The 26,089-nt window shown below is 35.8% G+C and overlaps 1 protein-coding gene and 1 long non-coding RNA gene across 2 annotated transcripts in view; one reads left to right on the top strand and one right to left on the bottom strand.

Moving 5' to 3' along the window:
* LOC106670039 overlaps nt 1-26,089 on the top strand; it is a 66,754-nt gene that overhangs the window by 5,451 nt on the left and 35,214 nt on the right. The window lies entirely within an intron of this gene.
* LOC112127271 lies at nt 14,174-15,655 on the bottom strand. The gene is made up of 3 exons (XR_002910491.1): nt 14,867-15,655; nt 14,510-14,785; nt 14,174-14,442 (listed from the first exon to the last, which is right to left on the bottom strand). It is a non-coding gene; the product is annotated as an uncharacterized LOC112127271 (long non-coding RNA).

Below are 26,089 nucleotides of genomic sequence, written 5' to 3'. Positions count from 1 at the left end.
CCGACCATATTTGTTTTCCGATTTCCTTCTTCTAAACAAAATAATTGTTCTCGATGCTGAAAAATCCGAGCCGAGATAAAATAACAAAGGAAAGGGAAATTGTTTTAAGAAGAGTTTTTCCTTATTCGGAACTTTTTCCCGCACATGTAGAATGTAGATCAGGCCACTTACGAGTCTAGGTTTGAGCGTTGGAATGGACGTTTTTTAATTTAAAAAATTAAAATGGCTATTTTCCCTGGATTTACGGTGTAGGATGTTCGTACATGCCTTAAATAATTGCCCGAGCCCATTATCTCGATTCCTAGTAATTACTCCAGATTTGTAGACGAGATGCACCGGAATAATACTAACCATCTCCCTTACAAAGTGAATAAATAACTTTAAACGATTGGTAAGTGCATTTATTATATTTCACCATCAAACTCAAACTAGGCTTAGTTTCTTAAACTACGCCCACTTTACGCACTTTATATTTTTTCACACGTAACATCATGTAACAAACAAAGGAGTTTCTTTTATAAGCGCAATTAAGCGTAAAAATAAATTTGAATCGCTACACTCGGTTTGACACAGATTCCATAAAAGATAGTTAAAAAGAGAAGCACCTGCGATAAACGTTCATCAAATAAAGACCGCGGTCCAATTTTTTCAACACCCTTGACTGCATTTTATAGAACCAGGAAAAGGATCGACCTAAGGAAAAGTGAAAGGCAAACACATTAAAATATAGTCTAGAGTAGTTTGAACTTACTGAGAAATAAATTATCTTTTACAAATGTCAGACTAAAAATTTAATATTGCTGATCCGGTTGCACGAATTTGAAGACAAAAACGTGCTGTTATCGTGAAGAATAATTAATTAATTAATAATCCATTAAAACATAGTCTCGAAGAGTTTGAACTACTGAGACATAAATTATCTTTTAGAAATGTCAGACTAACAATTTAATAATGATGATCCAGTTATACGCAGTTGGAGACAAAAACGTGCCAATATCTTGAAGAATAATTAATTAATAACCCATTAAAACATAGTCTCGAAAAGTTTGAACTTACTGAGACATAAATTATCTTTTACAAATGTCAGACTAAAAATTTAATATTGCTGATCCGGTTGCACGAAGTTGAAGCCAAAAACGTGCTGATATCTTGAAGAATAATTAATTAATAACCCATTAAAACATAGTCTCGAAGAGTTTGAACTTACTGAGATATAAATTATCTTTTATAAATGTCAGATTAACAATTTAATATTGCTGATCCGGTTGTACGAAGTTGGAGACAAAAACTTGCCGATATCTTGAAGAATCATTAATAAATTAATAAGAACACATAAAGTATTTTTGAAAAATCCGGTCGATCGAAAACAGTGGTGACTATAGGTAGAGTGTGAGTTTTGTCCATCTAGTCGGCGGGTTTATGAACCTGATTCGGTTGTTTTTTTCCAACAATAACTACTCATTACACGCTAATAAATACACTCATAAATACTCTCACATGCCATACTATGTACAATTAAGAATAGTTTGAGGGCCACCGGGGTTCTCGATATTCCGCCGATGACCACTCCTCTTATTTATACCAAAAACGACTAAACCTAGATAGCTACCGTCGAAGTACTTGGGTATACTGTCGAACGGCCTGTTCTGCTGGTAATCACAGTTATGCATCAAGATTTTCTTTACGTCTGGGAGTAGGCCACACCTTGATCTATAATGATTCAGTTTCACACAGTCGACCAGTATGTGACGTATTGTATCATTGGCTCATCAGATTGTCTTGATTTCTGTTGATAATTCGGTCGTTCCTGATCATTATGTTCTGCCTACCCTCGCATGGTGGTCCTGCCAGACGGGTTTTGCCATTTCATCATTTTCAGTGGCAATTTTGTGTGTAATTTTCTGATTTTTTGGGGATCAGAATGGTCAGAAACGAGCGAACTACAAGCCCACCACACCGTTGTATCACAAATTGAAATAAGACCTAAGCGCGATGATTTCGCGATGATGGCGAAATAATTGGGTTGGTCAATACACGCGTTTCGGTATTTCGCCATCTTACGCCGATTTTGCGACTACAATAATTAATGTAATTTGGTCGTTACTGATCATTTTGTCACAGTCACAGTTTTGTTCTGTCAAAGACGTTTCAATTTTTTATCATCTTCAAAGCTGAGTTTGTGTAAAGGTTTGATGATAGCGAGATTCGCATTTCTGACTAACCAAATAAGCGAGACAAGTTAGACCAAACAGGACGTTCAATCACCACGTAGACCCCATTTTTGACTCACGAAGATATAGTAATGCGACCAAATTTTAGATTAATCCCCGAATGTTTGAAAGACACTTAGCGTACCTAGTGTCTGCAAATTTGGACTTTATCTATTATTTTGGTCTGCCTATTCTAGCAGGGTGGCATACCAGACGCGTTTTGCCATTTCGCCAGCTTCAGTGGCAATTTTGTGTGTATTTTTCTGATTTTTGGGGGATCAAAATGATCCGAAACGCCCGAACAACAGGTCCATCACACCGTCGTACGACAAATTGAAATAAGACGTAAGGACTTATCTCGTCTGACCGATCAACCTAGCGAGGATAAGCACACCAAACTGTCAGCAGAATTTCAGATTATGAGTAAGCTAAGTGCCCCGTCGGAGATTCGCCAAATTTTGCACTTGGTGTATTTTTAAATGTGTCCTTAACTTTAAATTCACCCAGGGTTTTCTTCTTTTGAGTTTTATACTCAACAGCTCTTTGGAATATTCAAAGCTTCGTCGCTTTTGACGCAGACCAAATACAAAAAACGCGAGGTTTCGGCGTCCCCATTTATAACCCTAACACCCACCGCCTGAAGCTTTTCCGATATTTATTCCGTTTGTCAAGTTTGGTACTTGAAAAATGCAAGGATATGATATTAAAATGTGAGTAGTGCCTGGAAAAGGCAGTCACTGAATTTAAATGCTGGTCAGAATTTATATATCATGTTTTTGAAAGTAAATTTAATAGTTTTATGTTAATATATTGGATGATGTGGAATGTAGAGAAATAGTCCTTTTTTGTTTGCTTGTTTGTTGTTGTTTTATTTCACAAATCGTGGAAAGACGAACAAAAACAAAAATGGACTTTTTTTAAGTTAAGTTTTGATCAGTAATGGTTTGGATTGAATCGTAAACCAGATGGTCACGTTCTTACCCAATGGAAAGCTTAATTAAACCAGATAGTGTTTGTCAATTTAACCCTATCGATACCTCCACCAATGTACATACTGAAAATGTCCGATCAATACAGGAAAACGATCGTTTCACTGTAAACAAGTGATAAAGTGAAAACTTCGGATCAAAGGCCATGGAAAAGTCTCTGATAGATTGGAATCTGCGGTCAAAAATTAAAGAAAAAACAGTACAAAATATATCCTTAAAAGGGTTATTTGGGATTAATTGGACATTTATCATTGTGCATTATGTACTTCACAGTAATTTCCAACGGTCGTTGCAGTTCAACAAAAAAAATTCAGTTTGTTAAAAATCTCATTAAACTGTTTTACAGTGAAAATATTTGGACTTTTTTTTTTTTTTTTTTTNATGGGATTTCCATTGTAACCTCCAATCCAACCATAGCCCTAAGAACTTTACTTTTTTAACACACGGAAACGAAAGATCATCGATCGTAAAAGAAGCGTCAAGTTCAAACTTCCTTCTTCTCGTAACAGGCATTATATAGGATTTGGTTCTTGATATTTTCATATTCTTTCTCCTGGCCCAATCTGTGAATTTTGTAATGCTATCTTCCAGGCTGAGTCTACATGATGCGATATTTTCTCCTTCTGAATAGATACAGATATCATCAGCTAACTGGACTATTTTTGTTTTCTCATTCAGAATTTGGTCAACATCACTAACGTATAGTGCGAATAGAATTGGACTTAGGATATCCCCCTGGGGTAATCCAGAGTTCACAACTCTTGGTCCAAAGAGTTTCTTCCCTACTTTTACGGTTATTTTTCTATCCGAGAACAGATGCAGGATATTTCGGACTAATATGTTTGGAGTTTTTAGGCACTCTAGTTTAAGGGACAGTTCTACCAAATCCACGTTATCGTACGCGGATTGGATGTAATTGTTAGTTTTGATTTATTTGTTGATGTATGCGATGTGGTGGACCTGAATTTGATCGTCTCCGATCATCCTGCCCTTCTTGCTGATTATTTTTCGGCAAAGTTAATCAGACAATTCCACAAGGGATTCATTTATGTAATAACCATGTGAAAATGATTTGAGGAAATCGATACTTTATGAAACGGTTGGAAGTGGGTTTTCCTTGAGTATCTGGAAAGGTTTGATTTCGTCTGAATCAACGTTTGCGCGGTTTTGTTTGCCGACCGACTCGTGTAAATTGGCCTAAATTTAATCCAAGCCCAAAACCTTTCGCGAGAAGGGATTTCACATTCATGTAAATTAATATTTCGAAATTTGGCGTCGCACCGCGTTTCGAGCACTAAAATCGACAGCCCAGAAATAACTTTCGGGATCGTTTGTTTATTTGATCTTACAGACGTGTTTGCACGTCTCTTCGTTGATGAAACTCGGATATTTGGATCTTGGGCTAATTTAGATCAATGGGAACACGATAACGATCTGGTCAATATTAGCTGGGGTTTACTTAAAAGCCCATTCCAAAATACAACGTAAAAACTAACCACATTTTGCATATTCATGTTAAAAGATCCTAAAAGACAAAAATATAAGCGACAGAGGATAAAATCATATTAACAGTCAATAATGGCCAATATTTCACAATTTCAAAATTTTTCTTCTAAAAACCCGTATATTGACATTTGTATTCCCAGCCAGGGATTAAGCTCCTTCAAATGTTTTGAAATAAAATCACTCACGCTTTTCAAATGTTTAAACATGGAAGTTCTGTTATGAACTTATATTCTTCTCGCTTTCTTTATGGTAAACAACGTAATAATTGAACTTCCTTAAGATTTATGAGCAAATTCTGTAATAAACAGAAGCATTTTCCTTGAACAGAAGGAAATAGAGTAAATGTTAATGATAAACATGGGAATTAGAGCATGCAGGAAACTGGATCACAACACAATAGCCTGGGACATATCTGCTTTCAAGTGATGCCTAAGTTTGACGGAAGTGTACATCTGGATCTGAAGGTGAAAAGATCATATATGAAGGTAGGGGAGTAGGAAAACAATTTGAAAGAGGAAGGAGCCAAAGAAACGTTGCATTGCATCAAAAAGTAGATCAATTTGTTTTGTGTAGATCAATCACGTAGGACCTCTTTGGGGAGCCCAAGATAAAAAGTACAAAACAGTAGACGTTTATCATCTTCATGTTCCAAAGTGGGTTAGAAACTAGAGAGGAAACTAAGGGCTTACGGGCATTGAACGGGAGAAGGTGGCTGGCAGGATAGAGCTGGAGGAGGGTGGAAAAACAACGTCTGATAATCTGGGAGATATGGGGCGTCCAGGACAAGTTCTGAGCAGGGATAATTCCAAAGTTCCTGGCAGTAGTTTAAATGTACTGTCGAACGGCTTGTTGCCGTTTCCCATTCATACAGCATTCTCGCTAATAAATACATACATCCATATTGCACGTTTGCAAAGGGCAGATTATAGTAAGCCATACACTTTCACTGCTGGGCATCAGTGTCACTGTTATGCATCAAGATTTTCTTTATGTCTGGGAGTAGGCCTCACCTTAATCTATAATGATTCAGTTTCGCACAGTCCACCAGTATGTGACGTATTGTCACTGGCTCATCAGATTGTGGGCATCATCTCTGTTGATAATTCGGTCGTTCCCGTCATTTCGTTCTGCCTACCCTCGCATGCTGGTCCTGCCAGAAGTGTTTTATCATCCTCAAGTTCCATGCTTACAAATGGGCTTTTTTCAAAACCTGGCACCCCGAGGGTTCATGTAACCTCGTAGATGAAATACCTTCGTTAAAAAAAAAGATGATTTGCTATAATTATTGTATGCCTATGATGAAGCTACGTTATGTAATGTAATTTTCATTCAGAATGAGATATTTATCAATTCAGCTGTAAGTCCGTTTGTCAGGGTTATAGCACTAAATTTTTAGTAATGGACTGGTCTAAAATATTATTGTAAAGCGGTTATACGGATATGAATTAAATTATAGAATTGCCTCGTTTGCAGGGTGAAGGATTTATATTTGGGTCGATTCTGATCACTTTAGTTCTCTTATCAATGATGGTTCCGTACGACAGACGGGTTTCGGCATCTCGCCATCTTCAGAAGTTTGAGAAGTTGTTCTGTATATTATTTATTCAATCGTGCCTTTTTACAAGTTCTTCTATTGAGGCAAATCAAACACTAAACCTGGTAGATGCCAAAACGCGTCCGATAGACTAGCAATCATGGAAAAATCAAAATTATCAGAAAAGACAGAACTACATAAAATGTACCATAAACGCCCACTATTTAACATCAACTCACTAATTTCGTGGTCCGCTTGACCAATTAATATATTATAATTAATTAAGGGTTTTAGTCGAGATAAAAAAGTAGTTAAAAAAAAAGTAATTCCCTCAAATCTTTGAATGAACCTCGGTTATAAATGTTAATAAAGAAGAATTCCTTGTTTTAGTGCTTTAGAATGTCAGGATTATACATGCAAACCATTTTCCAGTTTCGAACTTGTTATTTATTATCAAGATCTATCTTCTGCTGGCTTTTCAATCCTGGAATTTACATTGCATTTATAATATAAAGAAGTCTCTTAAGGTCGGTACATGAGCAGGATTTCCTCATGGTTCGGCTTCAACAGGCCAAGCCTTAAGGAATTCCTCATTGTGTGAGGCGGCGTACTTCAGGCCGCTATGGGAGGGAAATCAAAAAAATCAATTTTTTTTCCACCTTGAGACCAAAACCACGAGAACAACCAACAACCACCACCAGCCAACACAGAACAAGGCCCCTTTACTCTGAGGATTTCCTCGAGGAAAATCCTCTTCGTGTGTGAGCCAGGTTATTTAGAGGAAATCCCCAAGAAAACCCCGACTTGAGGATTTCCTACACGTGTATGGCATTTTAATAATTTAATAATAACAATTAATTTTAAAAAATCATAACTGTCAATTAATCAAATTATGCTCTTCAAAAGAGAGATGTTTCTGTTTATTTCATAAATTGCACATAAACTTCTGCACCTTACGGAACTTCAATTATTACATTGCATAAAAGAAAGACAGCAAGAAGAATATCTTAATAGTAACGTTAACTAATTATCAATTTATTTATACAGACCAAAACCAACAACTAACAACCACCACCAGCCAACGCAGAATCTTTACCCTGAGGATTTCCTTGAGGAAAATCTTCATAGCGTGTGGACGCGGGTCGATAGAAGAAATCCCCTCCCCCCAGGGGGAAAAAAACCTGTACGTGTCGGTATTTAATGCATAAAACTCTTTTGGAAATGAATGCTTAGTTAATTGAGTGAGATTTGCGATAAACAATGTATGCCTAAGATGAAGCTATGTTATTTACGATGACTTTAAGGGTCAAGCATTTTAATAATTAATTAATTAATTTAATTTTAAAAATCCATAACTGCCAATTAATCAAATTAAGTTCTTCAGAAGAAAGAAGCTTTTGTTTATTTTAGAAATTGCACATAAAATTCTGTACCTTACGGAATTCCAATTATTACATTGTTTATTACAAGGAATTAAGCGAGAAGAATATCTTAGTAGTAACTTTAATTAATTATCAATTTATTTATATATATCAATGATATATCGATAGCATATACAATTGAAATCGATTTTTAAAATTATATAAATTTATACATTATTGGTTTACATTTATTTTGTGGTTTCGGGAATTTACACCCACCATCAGGATATTATATTAAATTTATCATTTATATAATATAAGATATTGATGATGGTGTAAATTCCCGAAACCTCAAAATAAATGTAAGTAATTAATGTTTTTGGTCTTTTATTTTAAAAAACCACATGGAAATGCTTTCTAACTTTTACTTAAATTTAAATAAGACGGATTAGTCTGAAAAATAATTTTAAATATTATATATCAAATTATTAATATTAATCAATTAATTCAGTTATTAACTTCACGTAGGCTGACCGCTTTTTTCTATTACCGTTTTATATTTTTCTGCTGTATCTGATGAGCCAATCAAGTCGCCATTTGGCGGTGTTGAATCGTTGCTGTGGCGCGTTTCGGACGACAAGCGAGGGTCGGCGGACCGAGAAAGGTCACTCTCATTCGACATAAATGCACATTCCGATGCGATAGTAGAAATCAAATGAAGTTTGAGCGTTTTGCTGATTTCATTTTTCTACAGTTGATTTTATTAAATGCTCCAATAAAATCCGAATATAATCCGCCTTGTTATTACTCTGCTAACGATAAACGTTATATTTAAACATAGTTAATTCGTCTGGCAACCAACTCGTAACTCGTGCGTTGCCAATTAAACAAATGAAAAATATCGAATCATCCACGGTTCATTAATTCGATTCGTTGTTTTACCGATAAATACGAGAAAAATGTTCTAGAATGGAAAAGGATGGTACGAAGGATATTTTCCAATGTAATTGCCCAAATAACAATGTGAAACTAGCCCTGTGAAAATAGGTTTCTTGGCGTCATTCCAGGTGGCCGAACCTGGTCTAACTCAGGAAATTTCTATTCCCGGACCACTTCCGCGCTCTTCCGGGACTCCAGGTTAAAGGACCCCGTTGAAACTCGAACAACTAATCATTACAACAACCAGTATCGGATTTGTTACTGGTGAAAAGGAACATGCACAAGAACAGTATTATCTAACGGATCTGTTTAACGTAAAACGAAATGTTGAATTATTACTTGATTATAAGAGTTTCTGTTTAATCCAACACTTTTTATTATTTTTACCATCAAATTTTGTAAAATGGAGTCTACGATTTATTAATTGTGCTAAAACAAATAGTGCTGTGAAGACAAATATTGAATTTCTTTTTAAAATATTTGTATTATTCTACAGCTGCATGATTTTATGCAATACGCAAAAAATACAGTGAAATCAATATTGGCTTGTTCAACGTGATTGTGAGCCACCCATTGATGTCCAAAATTATGCTGCTCCTTCATTACGACGAAGTGAACTCGTAGGATTGGATTGGATATAGAATTTTTAGTCATTCAATTTCAGTTTGTATGTTCCATAAGGAGCTAGAAGAGCTGTGTAAAGTATATTTTTGTTTGGATTAAGTAATATTAAGTCTTAAACGTATGTCTAGCGGTTTTTTAGTCGTTTTGTAATTAAGTCTGCCTGTTTAAGACGTAGATGAGAGATTCCAAGTCAACCTTTATGTCCTTTTATTATTCTTCATTATGGAATCTAAGGTTAGGAGGTGGTCTTGGAAGGATAGACTTGCTAAGGCACTATCGATTTATCCAGAGAGGATTCTTGTACAGTCAGCGAAAGTAAGGGTTATGGTGCGTACCGTCTGTCGGGTATATGCTGAAAGGATGCTCTTTTGACGAACACAAAAAAATTATAGAATAGATTGAACAAGTTTAGGTTCGGTAGATTACAAGGAAGAAAGATCCGATAGAATGTCCCCAAAAAAATCCGAAAGGAACGATTTGAGTTTATTAAAAGACTCCAGGGCTTTCGACTTAGGGATGTTGCGATGATCTTTACAAACGATAGATTTAGTAGGTTGTGGAGAGGTAATTTCGGAAGCTGAATTTGTGGTCAGGAATAATGTTGGCTGTGGGTTAGATTTCTTGCAGGTGGGATAGGACTAGCTTCTCAAGTACTTTCTCAAGGCTAGGTAGGTAACTTATAGGTTGATTTGCTTGGCTGTTGAATTATGCAGATGAAAACCTGTTGAGGAAGCTGAAGTCTTATTCTCTCTGAAAGAGGCCTAAAGAGGTCTGCGTAGGGATGGACCTCATCTTCATTCAAACCCACCATTGAAGATGGTAAGAAGCCAAAACACCGACCCCATCATAATATAACAAATCAAAGTTGGTGTTTGTTGTTGGTCTCACTGGTTTCCCAGGTAATCCCACACTGAAGATGGTAGTAAAGCGATTAATGTTCAGCTGTGCCACTTCCTTAACCAGATGGAAGTGAAGCTGAAACAAGTCTGATAGAAGAAAACAACGAGGATAGACCAGCTAAAATGATCGAAAACAGACAGACTGCAGGTTCATCACCCCGCGGACCCCATGAGAAATTTTTGTAATATAGCATACATCGAAATTGGTAAACACGTGTTAAATTGATCGGCCCTTTATCTGGGTCCGTCGACTCTCGCTGTAGTACTTATCATTTATTATATAAGTAACTAAATTTATAAAACGAACCAAATTGACGAGGAGTGATGGTCTTGTAGTATGGTCGATTCCGATCCTTCCAGTCTGTCTATCCTCCCTATTTTGGTCTATCAAGCGCTTTTTGGCTTCTCGCCATCTTCAATGATCTTCTGTGTTTGATCGTCTTGGGAGTATAAACAACATAATAACGGATATAATAAACTGCATACGAGAACAAGCAGAACAAACTGATCGGGAACGACCAAACTACAGATCTGGATTAGTTAGAGTTCAACTACTTTGACAGGATTCGCCTATTCTTTTATTTTGTTTGTACTAACTCTATCAATTCTTGACGTGCTTTTTTCTATCATTCTAAAATATGAGGTAGTAAATTTGTTGTAGACCCTTTCTGATAGTCTATTAATCATGATTCATGAAATATAATGGTCAGTAATTTTATATTTTCAATGCAATGTACTTGTAATTTTATGAACTAAATAAAGATCTGTTATTATTATTATCGTCGAATAATGAAAATTTTTATGTTTTAAGCGATGCATAATTTTGAAACATAACCGGCTTATTACTAGAAATCATGGGCGTTTAATAGCGATAACTGTGTTTCCCTACGAATCACATTTCCTTCTAACATCCCATTAATTATAAATAGTGACGCGGTAAGTAGAATTCAAGCTGAACCGGCATTGGGTCATATATTGAGTATTCAATGCAGGTTCAGCGTGAGTTCACCGACCCGCAGACCAACAACCAGCATCAACTCGATAAGTAGAATTGCTTCAAAAGTTTTATCACTAATTTGCTGAAGTCGTGAAAAGGAAGTTTAGAAAAACACTTTTTCATTTTTTGCCGACGTTTCGACCTTTATTCGGGTCGTCTTCAGGGCCTGAGTAAATTACAAAATACGTTGATTGGAAATAATACAATTTAAGATATAAATGTAAATTGTGGCCCAAGTATTTCATACCATATAATGTTTGGTGCTATTCTTGTGATCTATTAGTGTATGAAAGGGATAGGGATAAAAGAGACGGCCACAAGGCCTACTGCACCTCGACCTGAATTGATCTATTGTACTTCCCTGTTATTTATAACTCACTGGCCAGCTTCAGGTTATTAACCAGCCTTCTCAGCTTTACCAGCGGCTCCTTGGTGTAGGATGTTGCTTGTGGTTTTTCTTGTCCTAGTTGCAAGAACCTGCACCTACATAGATCTTCACAGAAACATAAAATGTGTTCTGCGGTCTCCTCCTCTTCTTGGCAGTATCTGCATAGTGTTTCTTCTGTCTATATTCCTATCCGGTGCGTGTTCTTTCTTAAGTGGCAGTGCCCTGTCAGGAGTCCAACCTGAACCCTGGTCCGGTTGCGGTTGCCTTGCAGTAATTCTTTTGTAATTTTGCGGATGGTCTTTCCGTGAATCTCTTCGCATGCCTCATACCTGTGGTAGTGTTCCACCAGGTTTTGGACTCATTGTGGTTCCATTTTAAGATGTATCCTCTTTTGTGGCGGCTGCTACGCCGCAGTAGTGTTCTGGGTCCAGAGAGTCCATGTTGGCTTCCTTTTTGGCCAACATGTCAACCTTTTTGATGCCTCTATGCCCCGAATGTCTAGAGACCCTTGGTGTGTGAAAGTGTTGTGAAATGTGAATTGGTATTTTGCTGATTTTATATGATTGTGACAGGGTGGGAGACACCGTAAATCTGGGAAAATTTCTTTGATCATAGGCAGTTTTATTTAACTCAAAGGAAGACAAGAATGGGGATTTCTGAATTGGATTTGTGATTCGATATTCAATATTGGAAAAGAAGTTAATTATTAAGGACGATAACGAAGGAAAAGGAAAAATAAAATTAAGGTTTAATAGTTTCTTTGCTTTATGATGTTGCATAGCTACGGCTGAGTTTGCATGTATCTGTTCTGTAATTAATGCTGTGTGGGTCTCTGATAATGTAAACCATTTCTAGAAAGTTGCGTTTTTTTCCGTGTTTATTATTTGTATTTTGTCGAAATCAAAATTATGTTGTTTTTCAAAGTGGTGTGTGGCCAATGCTGTGGGATTGGTTTTTGACGTTTTTCAGTCATAGATGTGTTGTTTTTTACATTTTTCTAGATATTGCGATATAATTCCAACGTGTGTTGCTGGAAAGGTCATACAATTAATTTTATAAATTACACCGGATTTGTAGGCTGTTGGTGTTGGGGCTTTGACTTTGGAAAAAAGTGTGTGTACTGTTTTATGTTTTTAAAAGCTATTTTAATGTGTTCTGAGGAGAGAAATTTACATAATTTGTGTGACAATGTGTGGATGAGCGAAATGGATTGTATATTAGTTTGTCTTTGTATGATTATGTTGATGATGTGTTCTGTACTGTGGAGGATGTTGTTTTGTGTAGTGTTGGGTATAATTGTTTATGGTTCTGTTGATTATGTTTTTAGGGTAGTTATTGTTATGTAAGATTTCGGATATTTTTTAGATGAAAGGATTCATAACTTAGAGGTATGATTCTGTGAAATAATTCTTTAGCCGTGTTTAATATTGTGTGTAGGGGCGGTGTTATGTATAATTTGAGGTAGCGATCAGTGTTCATTGGTTTTTGGTACAAATCACAATTAGTATGCCATCTTTGTCTTATTACGAGTGTGTTTAGGAATGGTATTTTGTTTTCTGTTTCGACTACATGTGTGAATTAAGGAATTAAATTAATTTAATAAACACACAGTTCTATCACTATCAAACAGCTTTGTCCTAACTTAAGTTCTAAACTTAGTTGTAACGTATCGAGAGGAACAAGTCGAAATTTTCTCTAGTGTGAAAAGATACGAGCAACAGGTATTCTGTTTTGAAGTAGAAGTTAACTTAACTATGCTAAGTAACAAAAAGTCCAGATTTAAGTAATTTCATCGCAGTTATACTCGGTAGTCGTAGAACCAGGTAGAAATCGCGGTTCGATTGACACTGTCGCTCATGATCTTTCAATTACCCCTCTCAAAAAAGAAGAAAATGCACGAGGGGTTCTGAAACTGTTTTTGGTAACAAAACCCATTGGCTCTTTTAAAACAAAAGGTCGAATAATCACTTTTGGCCGTGCAGAGTTTTATATATCGTAGCTTTGTATATTTGTGAACTACTTGCATAAAGAAAAAGCAAACTGTTGGCTATTTTACATCATTTTGGATACTCGTCGATTAAACTTACAATACAAATTTACTATTACGTTTTTATAGCATGTTTTTCTTCAATCTTAATTGGATTTTATATCAAGCTGTATATTCATTTTTTCAATTAAGAAAATACTCAAAATGGAGATAAGTCAGTAAGATGGCGTTTAGTAATGACTACGAGTACCTTTTCTAAGGATTTCCACTTTGAAAAACCACACCTTTGAAATAAGTTTGCGTTGAAATGATTTATCAATTTTTTTTTTCGAAGTTCAATCATACTTTGTAATGGAATGTGTGGTGTTCGTTAATGATTATTTGGAGATCATGAGATGCGGTCGGTTGTGACGTAGATTTTAGAAAAACATTTTCTTTATCGTGCCAACGTTTCGATCTTTATTTAAATTATCTTCAGGGCTCAAAGTGTTTGTTTTCTTTCTTGTTGGGCACTCACTTTCTATCTAAAAAAAAAGGCCTCTCAACACGACAAATAATAATGACACATACACAGAAAACAAACACTTAGAGCCCTGACGATGATCTCAATAAAGATCGAAACGTTGGCACGATAAAGAAAATGTTTTTCTAAAACCTACCTCACACCAGACTGCATCTTACGATCTCCAAATAATAATTTGTAATGGAACTTTTAAACTAATAAACTGCTTGGCTTATGAAATGTTTATTTTCATTGAGTTTGATTAATTTTCCAAAGAGCGATTAAAAAAACGTTACATTATTCCTTATTTAAGTCAAATTTAATGTTTTTCACTCCTTTGGCTTTTAAAACAGGCACTGTCTGGTTTTCCTCAATGCCCCAGTTCAAGTCGCATTGTCAAGTTGAAATTCAAGCCCCTCATCCATCACACCACCCACCGCTACTTTCTCCCGCAGCGTCAGTCCCGTTGACAATAAATGTTCTCCTGAAAGGAGGTCTTTCATTTCCTGAAAACAAAACAAATACAAAACATCAGGTTGAAAGGAAAAATAATTCAATTTATCTATTATTTACAATCTTTTGTTTGTGATAAATTGCCCAGCACGTGAATTTTTTTTTTGGGGGGGGGGGCGCTTTGTTTATACGACATGCATACAGCCTAGCAAATCCGTTCCCGGGGAATACAGAAATATTTCCGTTTACCTACGACCTTTTCTTGGTGTTTAATTTCCCAACACAACAATTAAACCCGTCTTAATTTAATTTCATTGAAAGTAGGACTTCTTTAAAAATAATAAAGCAGATGTGAAAGCTATGATATTTCCTCCTGAAGCCTTCGGATTGATGGACCTGTAGATTGTAAAAATGCACTAGTGAAAATGGCGAGAAGCATAAATCCGCCTGACAGACAAAAACTATCAAATAAGTTACCAAAATATGTGAAAGTGCCCCCTCTGTACCTCAACAGTGCTTCTCTACTACAACAAACTATGCGCTACATAGGACTTTACATCAACAAACGGCTCATGTGGACTAAATAGACGATATAAAAATCTCTCTCGGCTCTTAGAAAGGCAATCCAAATTATCGCTTGACATAAAAGACTAATCTACAACACACGACTAAAACCGACATGGACTTACTGTATGGAAATATGGGGGTCACTCATCCTACTACTACCGAATCCAATTTTTCCAGCCTAAAACATTCGCATTGCAAATGCTCCTTTCTTTGACCAATCGTACGTTTCAATTATCCCTTATGTTTTCCACGCCATCAAATACAACAAATTCCACTCGACCACTGGTCATCCCAACCTCTTAGTAATCCAGCTTTCCTCAGCCACACTTTCTGATAGTCTCGACTGAAACGCCAATGACCTCGTGATCTCTCATCTTGAGTGATAGCGAGTGATAATTGAATGCTTAGGTTTACTTAACTTTTTTTAATTGCTACCTGAATAAATAGAATATGCATCTCGTAATTTGAGGTTAGTTACATATTTACATTATACACTGTGTAGTCTTGAGGGGAGTTGCCAACCATTGTTGGTCTCCCAGTTTTGTGCAGGGTTAGTCCTTGATGAGGAGGTCCCGAGGCCATCTCCTCTCGGCGGACAGGAATGTAGGACATGGATTGGGCTAGTGGGTTGGGGTGAGTGGAGAGTTTGTCGTGGAACTGGGTGAATTTGGACGAGATTAATTTAATTACAAAGGGTATTTTGAGGTCATTGTAGAGTGTGGCGATGGAGATATAGTAAGGAACGTTAACTATAATTCTAAGGACTTTGGATTGGCAAGATTGAATTCGTTGGATGTTAGTAGGTTTAGCGGTGCCCTACAGTTTTAGTCCTATGTCCAAATCGGTTTCAGTAGTGTTCTGTACAGTGTTAGTTTGTTTTTTGTTGACAAATTAGATTTGCGTCCGAGTAGTTTATAGAGTAGTCCGAATCGTCTATTCAGTTGCTGTCTTTTTATTTGGATGTGTTGTTTCCACGTCAGTCGTAAGTCAAGATAGAGTCCAAGGTATCGTACGCAGTCAGCTTTGGGAATAGGGATGTTGTTGAGGTGTATTGTGTGAGGAGTTTTGTCTCGGAGGGTAAATGTAATATGGGTGCACTTGTTTTCATTCATTTTTATTCTCCATATTTTGCTCCATTCTGCAATCCGTTTACGTGTGATGGGAGCTCCTCCGAAGCTTTTGCAGGATCGGGATTGGACGAAAGGACGGCTGTGGCGTCGGCGAAGGATGCAAGGAGAGTAAAAGGTGTGGATGGGATGTCTGATGTGTAGAGGAGGTGCAAGAGTGGTGCGAGCACACTACCCTGTGACACTCTCGTTCTCACAGGACAGTAGTCGGAGTAGACCCTTGCCGGACTCTGAAATATCGAAGGATGCGCTTTAATTTGTACAAGAGACCTTCGTGCTATATACGATCAAACGCCTGTGATCGTCTAGGAAGGCTCCCGCACAGTATACTTTTCGCTCGAGGGATGAGGATATATGGTCTACAACGCGAAGCACTTGTTGGGTTCTGGAGTGTTGGGAGCGAAAGCCAAATTGGTAGTCCGGGAGAAGATGGTGAGATTTAAGTGAAGGAATCAAACGTTTTAATAGGTTCTTCTCAAATATTTTTGAGTGACTTCTCCGCTCAAGAAAATTATATTTCGTATCCGCTTATTGTAGTTAATTTTACAATTGTAAAATTCAAATCAAACGAAAAGAAAGAGAAAAAAAAAGAAAGTGCCAGATTAGAACAAATCGTGACAAAACAATCTCGAAAAGAAGAGTCATCCCGAAACCTCGCAGCCTTAGACATGAATTCATAAAGAATAAAACGGCGAACCAAATTGGTTCAAGGCCCTCCTTCTATTAAGCCGAACCTTAATTAATACTAGGCCGATGCTTAATTTTGTCAGTACTTCCTTGTAGAGGTGTGATTATTTGGATTACATAAAAGCCATTCAGAGGGCACTTAATGATCCACGACTTTCCCCCGTGCAATTTATTTCCCATTTGAGTACTAAAAAGATGACTTTCGCGGTCGGATTTTTGTTACAGTAAGACAACTGTAAAAGTTAAACTTTTATTATAAATATATCTATAAAAGTAGGAAAAAGGAAAATTAATTTGGCAGAGGTTTTTATGCAATGACTCATTCAAGGCCTTCTACTTTTTTAATTATGACTTTCCTCACCACAAAATAAACATCATCGAAAATATGTTTAGTATTTGTTACAATTTTTAAAATGAAACGTTATACAAACCGAGGAAGAAACCTAAACGTGCTTTGGGACAATTTCAATCGTTGTATTTCCTCAATGGACGTCATTTGCATTCGAATCGCATTTCTCATTTATCAATCGAACTCACACTTTCCTCGCCGATCTGTTCAAAAAAGCGAAACTGTTATACTTACGGGCAGTATATAAGCTAATATTTGACTTCCTCGGACCATTGAGAAAATTTGAGTGACTGAAATGAGTGACGATACAAAAACAAACACCACGTCGAACTTCATCATTTTAAATTGTCATTAAGATAAAACCCTCTGTATCTCTTCTTAATAAAAATTTATCTTTTCGATTTTTTAATTTAATAGCAGTGATTTCTTATGATTCTCGATTGATGTTTTAAGATATTTATGAAAAAAACTTCAGGAATGATTAAATTTGTAAATGCGGATTTATTTCAATTTGCTCCAAGTTAAATAATTACATTTCAATTGTATTCAATTAACCTTATTATTATTATTACACTAGTGAGAAAGTTCAGAAAAAGAAGCAACCACGCGCGGAAGGCGGATGTTGGCCAGTTGCTTGTCGGCCCCAAAACTCAGCAGGGTGTTCTTTTTAGATGGCTCGGCTGAATTTCTCCCCAACCGATGATGCTATGAAAAAAACAAAAAATACATGATTAATAGTTTTTAGTCTAGTTGAAATTTTTACTTTTTTTGGAAAAAAATTATACAGGGTACCACAGGCCCAGTTCAACTTCAAAATTTCAAATACGACCCTATACCTCCTGACACATCAGTTTAAAGGATGCTTTACAAAACGATTGGATTTTAAATTAGTCAAAAAGTGACAAAGTTATGGCAAAAAGTTTGGAAAAAACCAGTCTTTTTTTTCTATTTTTATGGTAATCACATTTCATGTTCGAACTACCCGCCTTGCGTAAAGGTGCAATGATTTGCGCTTTTTAACCACTCTTCACAGGTGCTCAGAGCGATAGAATCAGGGGAGATGGATTGGCAAGCATTTTCTATCCTTGGACGCAGTTGTTCAACTAAGGTTGCTGGGTTATGATTGGTGTATACACTATTTTTTTAAATAGTCCAACAGAAAATAGTCAAGTGAAGTTAAATTGGGTGACCGAGGAGGTCAATAGATCCAGGCCATGAGGTGCTATCCACCTATTCCGGAAGTGACGATTGAAAAAAGGTGTTACCTGCAAAGAATTGTGTGCTGGGCATCCATCAAGCCGGAGAATAATTATTTTTAGTTGTTGCAGAGGCACATCACCTAATAGTGTTGATAAAACCTCGGTTAAAAAACTAGCACCATTTAAATTATTTTCGTAGAAATAAGACCCAATTAATTTATTTCCGAGAAGTCCACACCAAACGTTGATACTGTGAACCACCTGATGATGACAAGAGTACGAAATTATTGGATTTGCCCCTGCCCACGCTCGAAATTTCTAACGGTTTAATATGCCATTAGATGTGAACTTGTATTCATCTGACTGTTGGATGTATGGAAGAAGGTTTTGTTCAGCCTCCGAAATCGACATTTGCGCAAGGAACGTTAGACGCCTGTCATAATCAGAGTCTCGAAGACCCTGTACAAGATGAGAGCGATACGGCTTAAAATTACAAGTCCGGAGTACATCCGTATCTCCTCAAACTGCGAGCAACACGAATAAACGTTTTGTGGTTTACTCTGGGGCGATCGGGAAATTTCTGGGAGTTCAACTCGACTGCACGGCGCGCAATACCACCACTATCAATAAAGCAGTTGAGGGAAAATGTGGTCTTTGGTTCATTTTTAATGAAATACTGAATGTAACGAATAGCTACTATTTTAAAATTTCTTTACTTACAGGAATTAAGATTTGCTCTCATAATGCGAGTTTGACAAAAAAAAAATTACAGAATGAAACCAATAAAGGAAATTGTGAAATTAGTGAATAAGCATATTATTGGAATTAAAGATAAAATGCGTTTTTAACTTTGTCATATTTTGACCAATTTAAAATCCAATTGCAGCACTGTTTTCAGGAAACAGTTTTTTTTTAATTATTTGCCAGGATGTATAGTGTCGTATTTGAAATTTTGAAGTTGAACTGGGCCTGTGGTACCCTGTATAATTTTTCTCCAACAAAAGGTATAAATTTGAAACTAGTCTAAAAAACATTAAACACGTATTTTTGTTTTTTTGATAAGTCATTGGTTCAAGAGAACTTCAGCCGGGCCATCTAAAAAGGACACCCCGCATTCATTATTATTATAGTACACTTTTATTGGAAAATAACCCGTAAAGTGTGGAGATATGGCCATCAGCAGGAGAAAAACAGATGAATAATTAACAAAAATAATATTTGTAAACATAAACTGGCAAAATTAAAAAATTCAACAATTTCAGTTACAACCAAAATACATCTTGTAAAATAACAAAGAAATATTAGAAAATAACTAATTGTGTGATGTTTAGGGACCGTTAGTTAAAGATTATTTGGAGATCGTGAGATGCGGTCTGGTGTGACGTAGGTTTTAGAAAAAAAATTCTTTATCATGCCAACGTTTCGATCTTGATTGAGATCATCTTCAGGGGTCAAAGTGTTTGTTTTCAGAAGCTTCATTCTTGTGTGTCGTGTTTGGCACTTTCCCCCCTCTCTCTTAAAAAAAGGCAAAAAGGCACAATAATGACACATCTACACGGAAAACAAACACTTTGAGCCCTGAAGATGATCTAAATTGATCTAAATAAAAATCGAAACGTTGGCATGATAAAGAAAATGTTTTTCTAAAACCTACGTCACAACAGACCGCATCTCACGATCTTCAAATAATAAAAATAACTAAAGTATAGCAAATGAGAAAGGACATTTACCCGAATTTTATTGTGTATTAAAAATTGCAAAGATACATGATACAAAGCAGAAATTAGCTACAAAGCAGTATCAATGGACCACCCAGATCGAATTCCAAAAGCTTGGCGTGCATAATTACTAAGTGGCCGAGGGTAAGTCTGACATGTCGAGTTTGCGATAATTCACACTTCGACAGGGTTCCGAGTCCAATGTAGTTAAATCTAATTTCAGCAAGCAAAGGATATTGAAGCAGAAATATAGTTATAAGATATAGTTGTATCTTCACGAACATTATAATTACAAAGGGAACATCTTTCAACAGTAGAATCTTCGTGGAGCCTTGTTTGTAATTTAAAAATAACAGTACCTGAGTGTAAAACACTAACGAAGATCGAAAAAATGTAGGTTTTTAGTTTTATCGAAGATCTTCCCTATGAGAGTTTTGCACAAAACGAAGTGTCAAATAAAGAAACTTGTCGAGCTTTTTGGAGCTTGGATTTTGTTAGGCAAGTCAGTTCACTGGGATTTTCAAGTATTGTTTGAAGACTGAAAAGTCAGAATGATACTTCTGCATCACAAAAATTCACTGCCTGAACCACCAGTCTTTTTTTGGAAAGTGATTTTTGGTAGTCTGGCAACTTTAGTATTTTCCAAAAATACCGATCCTTCAGTTTAAAGGTAATATAAAATTAGAAGTGATAAACTTCTATATAAAACAGTAAACCATTTTTGTGAGCAATGTATATCGCAAACTTTATAGGAATAAAATCCATCTCCATAAGTGATGACTGACTGATTTATTAAAAAAAAACACTGCTTGAATCACCAGAGTTTTTTATATGACTTCTGGAAACTTTAGTCATTTCCGAAAATAAAGTTCCTTCAGTTTAAAGGTAACGTATATATAATTAGAAGTGACTGACTGAAAAGCAAACAGGCTTTTAAGGAAGTGCCTTCAAAAATTTTCCAAAACCTTACAGTACTGAAATCCATTGATATTTAGGGAAAGTTTAATATTGGCAATTGGAATAATTTAAAGTAAATACAGAACAGATGAATGTTTTCTATTTTTTCTTCCTTTTTCCTCCATGTATATTTTGTGTGTGATGTATAAAAAATGCTGTGCCTTTATTTGCATTATCCTCTGATAAGATATTACATTAATGCTTTTGCTTAACCATTTCTTCATTACAAATGGTTTTGTTTAATTTTACGTTTTTTATAGTCGTATTGCATAACCTTACACATGTTTATTCTGATTATTGCTTGTTTGAAATAAAACACAATATTCTTAATTAAAGGATTTTTTTACCGTTTTATTCCGAATAAAGTTCCACACCATGATTCAACCGACAAACGACAAGATAATCATGTTTTCAACTGATATCTCGGAAAAACTGAAAAAAAATTTTTTTATATATATAAAGAAACATGACTAACAACCGAGCAAATACCGAGGGAGGAAAAATCAAAGAAGTGAAATTTTCTTATATTTTTGAATGAATAGTTTTGTAGAAGTTTTCAACTTTACAGACATGCTTTTATTTATTTTTGTAATATAACCGTCTATTTTGAAATTAAATTTTAAAAAAATCATAAGGTCGTCGACGAAGAGGCATTCTAAAAACAAAACAAAATTTATCAACAAACTTCAAATATAAATTGTGGCTTCATATTGTTGTATGTTCGTTTTTATCTTTCTAGGAGGAAAATTTGACTTTCTTCTTCTTTAATTTTAGTATACTTGATAATCCATTATATTTAGTGGTCTATTGACCAAATTACTTCTTTCAATTAATTAATCTTTTTATGTAAGTTTTTGGTTGAAATGAAAAAGTTAGTGCCACGAGCGGGATTCGAACCCACGACCTTCGGCTAAATACGCGGCTGCTCTACCACTTGAGCTATCGTGACCTCGATCGTGGCATTAGCTTTTTCATTTCAACCAAAACCTTACATAAAAAGATTAATGCTTGATAATTATAGGAAAAGTTTAAGTATCAAATAGAACTTTGTTTATTCTTTCTTTTTCAAGATAGTGTTATAGTATAAAATTATATATTACTGGTCAACATCTAATGGTTATCGCAGTTTTTTCTTTCACGAACCTGTCTCACAACGATTTCCTCAAATAACATAGATTAACAGAACGCTCGGGATATAGCTTATTAAGGAATATTAAGATTGGATTAGGAGAAACTTGACAAAAAATAAAAGTTTACGTGTGTCAGTGTTCTTTTCGAAAAAACGAAAATAAAGTAATGCAGGAGGGAGTAGAAAATAAACTCACAGGTAAATGCCTATGCATGCACATATGTGCAGAATCGCCGAAGTTAGGCTTCAAAGGCTTTGGACAATAAGATCATTTCAGTCCCATACGGATAATAACCTAAACACACTTTCTATTTCACTCATGCTTAAAGATATTATTTTGTTATTTACATACGATTTACGCATATAAACAACTACAAAGGCACTAAATTTTATAATTGAGGGCCGTTGATGTTACTTGATATCCCGCTATCGACTCTCTTGCACTACATATAGATTCATGCTTATACGGGTGATTGGCTACTCGTATGTCAAATTTCGACAGGTGCTTTTACTCCTCAAATGCAAAAAAAGGTTCGTATAAACCATGCTCAAACTCAACCCTTTGCCAGATATTCAACATTTCATATTTTGCTAACTATACATTTACTCGCAGCTCATGAACTAACTATTCATTTTTGAAAATCAAATAAAGCATTGAAAATTGCGCAAAATTTCCTTTAAGAAGAACCCTTCTTAGAATTTTTAATTTAATTTTTGGTAAAAAAACACTAAATCTTTCAAAAACTGCTAAATTTAATATTTGCAAAAAAAAAAATTGCAACCTTATTGGAAAAGTTCGCCGTAGAACTTGGCAAATTTCATAAAAACTAACATAAAAATAGCTTTTTCTTTAGTTACATTGAACTAAAGTACAGATATCTTACAATAAATATAGCGAACAACCAAATCAGCAGATTTGAACAAGAGATCTACACTAAATCCACTAAAAAGAACAACAATATAGAAATTGTAAAAATCAACTTTAACCTAATAAAAACGCACAGAAAAAAAGCAAAATTCGAAGTAATTTGGTCGTTCACTATGTTTAATGTCCCTTTTTTATGGGGTTTGTGTGATTTTTACGTTGAATTTTTGTTTACTTTTATCCTCCTTAATAGGTTTTTACAACGTATTGGTGTTCTTTTTTTTCTTGGCTGTGTTTGGTATAGAGACATTTTGTCCAATTTTTCTGCTTTCGTTTTCGCTGTTTTCTATCTGTTTTGTGTTTTGTTTCGTTTTTCTTTCTTTTTGGGTGTTTTAGAACTGGAGAAAAAATTTTGTCCAGGACAAAAGTTGAATTACTTCATTATCCCCATTCCCCCTTTTTCACAACGTCACCATATTTTTCAAATTTACCACAGAATTTCTGCATTTTGGTTCTATTCAATTCAAGAAAAGAGTGTACTATCAGACACCGGACCATTTTTTCGTATGAACTTTATTATTGCATTTGAGGTCTAGAAGCACCTGACAAAATTGGTCGTACGAGTAACTAATCCCGGTAAATAATACGAAACAGTTTACAAAGAAAACCATCACCAAACTGGTATATATACAACTTCCTGGTATTGTAACATTAACTCCAATTAGAAAAACCTATATATAAATACGTAAATACACCTGTTTCCGCGAAAAATCGGAAAAGTGGACACAAAGATCCACTGACGTTCTTGAGCACAATTCCCACATAGGGTGGCATTCCTACTCGCATGGAGCCGGAGAATGACAAGTGGGACACATAGAGCAACCTTTCTCTGCAAGCCGGAAAATACACATACTTTGGCCCAAAATTAAGTGTCCGTGTGACAACCGGGTATGACCGATTTTGGGAGGTGTTGGGATGATCCTTCTTCTGCGGTTTAGGTTCTTTGGGGACCCCGGCCGAAAACCCTACCCTACGCTGAGGACATTAAACAAATTAACGTAATCGACCACAGATCGGATAATCAGTGAATTAGTCACTAGATTTCTTAGCAGAAACCAATTGTTTTTTAATGAATAAATATGAATGTACAGGCCCAAATACCCGTGGGAGTAAGAAAACATCAAAAGATCCCATTTATTGTTTGGGATTAATACAATTGGGCTCTTAATCGTGAATTATTGTTTTCCCTAAGCAGGCAGATTTTATTGTATGGAAGTCTAAATAACAACTGAAGTTTTGGAAGATAAATTTCTCCTCACAATAATCGCATTTTGCGCTTTGCTATCTCATCTCAAGCAGCATTAATAATTGATTTTAATCCATTATATTTCGTGGTCTAATTGACCAAATAACTTCTTTCAGTTATTTAATCTTTATGTAAGGTATTGGTTGAAAAAAGTGCGAAAAGGAGGGAAAATTCGAAAGGTAGGTTGAGATGGGAAGTTGCTGTACGAGTGGATAGAGGTCACGATAGCTCAAGTGGTAGAGCAGCGTGTATTTAGCCGAAGGTCGTGGGTTCGAATCCCGCTCGTGGCACTAGCTTTTTCATTGCAACCAATAACTTACATAAAGATTAATTGTTTTTAATGTTTATTTATTACCATTTGTACAATTATATATATATCAATATCTAATGAAATACAATATTATCATTTACATACATCTTCTCCCAGCTTTCCGAATAGTAAGTTATGTACTATTCGTAAGGAGGTTCCGGAGATAACTCTGCTTCAATCGCCTTACTGGGTTATAGCGATGGATAATGTTGGACATGCATCGGGCTAATGTTTTAGGAGGTCATTGCGTATGGTAGTGTTGGAAACGTCTTACATCCCAATATCTGGACAAGAGAATAAAGCAACATGTCTATGATTGCAAAAAACCTAAGCAAAATCCTACAGCACTCGCTACCCACCATCTTGAACACCAACACAATTTCGACTTCAAAAATCCAAAAGTATTACACACAGAACAAAACAAACATAAACGTAATTTCTTAGAAATGGTTTATATCAACAGAGATAAACACAGCATCAATTACAGAACAGATACATGTAAACTCAGTCACAGCTACGACAATATCATTAATCAAATTAATACAGATAACATACCAATATCATCACATTACATTCCACACATCAAACGTTTTTCAAATAGTCTAATTTCCCAACAATTTAGCTTTCCTTTTCCTATTTATCCTTTCTATATAATCCTGAAAGGATAATCTGGCCGAACCATTATCATACCATTTTTTCCCTTCGTCGGCTCTTTTCACCTCAAAGAAGCCGATGCCTTATACAAAAATGTCTTTTCTATACAGACATCCTTCCCCACCCCTTCAAAATCCAACGTATATAAACACAAAATATCAAAATCTCACTGGCACTCTCGACACGACACGCAAGAATGGCACCATTACACAGAAGACAAACACTTTTAGTGAGTAGAAATACTTTGATTGAATATATAAAAAATATATTTTGCATTGTATAAATTCACTTTTCCACATGCAAAATGTAATTGTAATATGTAAACAATGTTTGTAAATCCCAGGCCCTGAAGATGATCCCAATAAAGATCGAAACGTTGGCACGATAAAGAAAATGTTTTTCTGAAACCTACATCACACCAGACCGCATCTCACGATTTCTAAATAAATAGTAATAATGAACGTTGACTGGTTCCGAGGACTTTAGTTTGTCAGAACTATATTCCTTGGATGTTGGAAAGTTCAGCGGTGCCCCACAGCTCTAATCCGTTTGTCCAAATCGGTTTCAGTAGTGTCTAGTTTGTTTCTCGTTATTACGTGTAATTTTCTTGATAATAATCTGTAAGCGGCCGTCGGAGGCCGCAACGGTTTAGGCGTTGACACGGCGCTCATCACTGTAAGGTAGATCCAGCGGCCCTGCATTCAAACCCGACATACTTATAACTTTTTTTCAAAAACACCTGCACCCTGAGGGCTGATATGACCTCTGCTGTTGCGAACCCTCGTAAAAAAAGAAAAAAAATCTGTACAGTAGTCCGAAATCTCTGTTTAAT

The sequence above is a fragment of the Cimex lectularius genome, unplaced genomic scaffold, assembly GCF_000648675.2.
Source record: "Cimex lectularius strain Harlan isolate CLEC.00 unplaced genomic scaffold, Clec_2.1 scaffold38, whole genome shotgun sequence".
NCBI classification, from domain to species: Eukaryota; Metazoa; Arthropoda; class Insecta; order Hemiptera; family Cimicidae; genus Cimex; species Cimex lectularius.
This window is presented reverse-complemented; position numbering and strand designations above follow the sequence as displayed.